Consider the following 555-nt stretch of genomic DNA (forward strand, 5'->3'; position numbering starts at 1 on the left):
CGGCAATGGTGAGAGGAAGAAGAAACGGAAAGAAACAAGCAGAATAATAGCTGGCACTAGCACAACTCATGTATACCATATTCACGGAACGAACAAAAGTCCACCGCCAAACAAAATGATCCCACATCTGACACGCAGCAAATACTGCAGTAGGAAGGACTGCGTAGCTTCCTTAACACTGGCTAACCACACAGCAACAATGACTACACGGAACACCGGAAACGCCTGTACGCACAACGTAGGCATGGATAGGATGCATATTTCCACAGAGCTAAGCAACTGTTGATCAGATATTAGATGGATTTTCCCTGATTCTGCTCCTCCAGAGACATAATCAGCCATCCACTTCTGGGATGGCTTACTCTTAAATAAGTGTATGAAGCAAACGGTAGTCGCTGCTTGCCAAGACTGCTGACGGCTGTTTCAGGATTCAAGCTATGAGTGGTTGGACCCTCCCCATCCGCTCCGTATCCACAGCCGGTCCAGCAACTCCGTTCAGCTAGAATAAAACCAGGGAAATGCCTAGCAGCGCACTGGTGGGAAAATATGTTCTGT

The sequence above is a fragment of the Eimeria mitis genome, genomic scaffold (genome assembly GCF_000499745.2).
Source record: "Eimeria mitis Houghton genomic scaffold, Emh_scaff7757, whole genome shotgun sequence".
NCBI lineage: Eukaryota > Apicomplexa > Conoidasida > Eucoccidiorida > Eimeriidae > Eimeria > Eimeria mitis.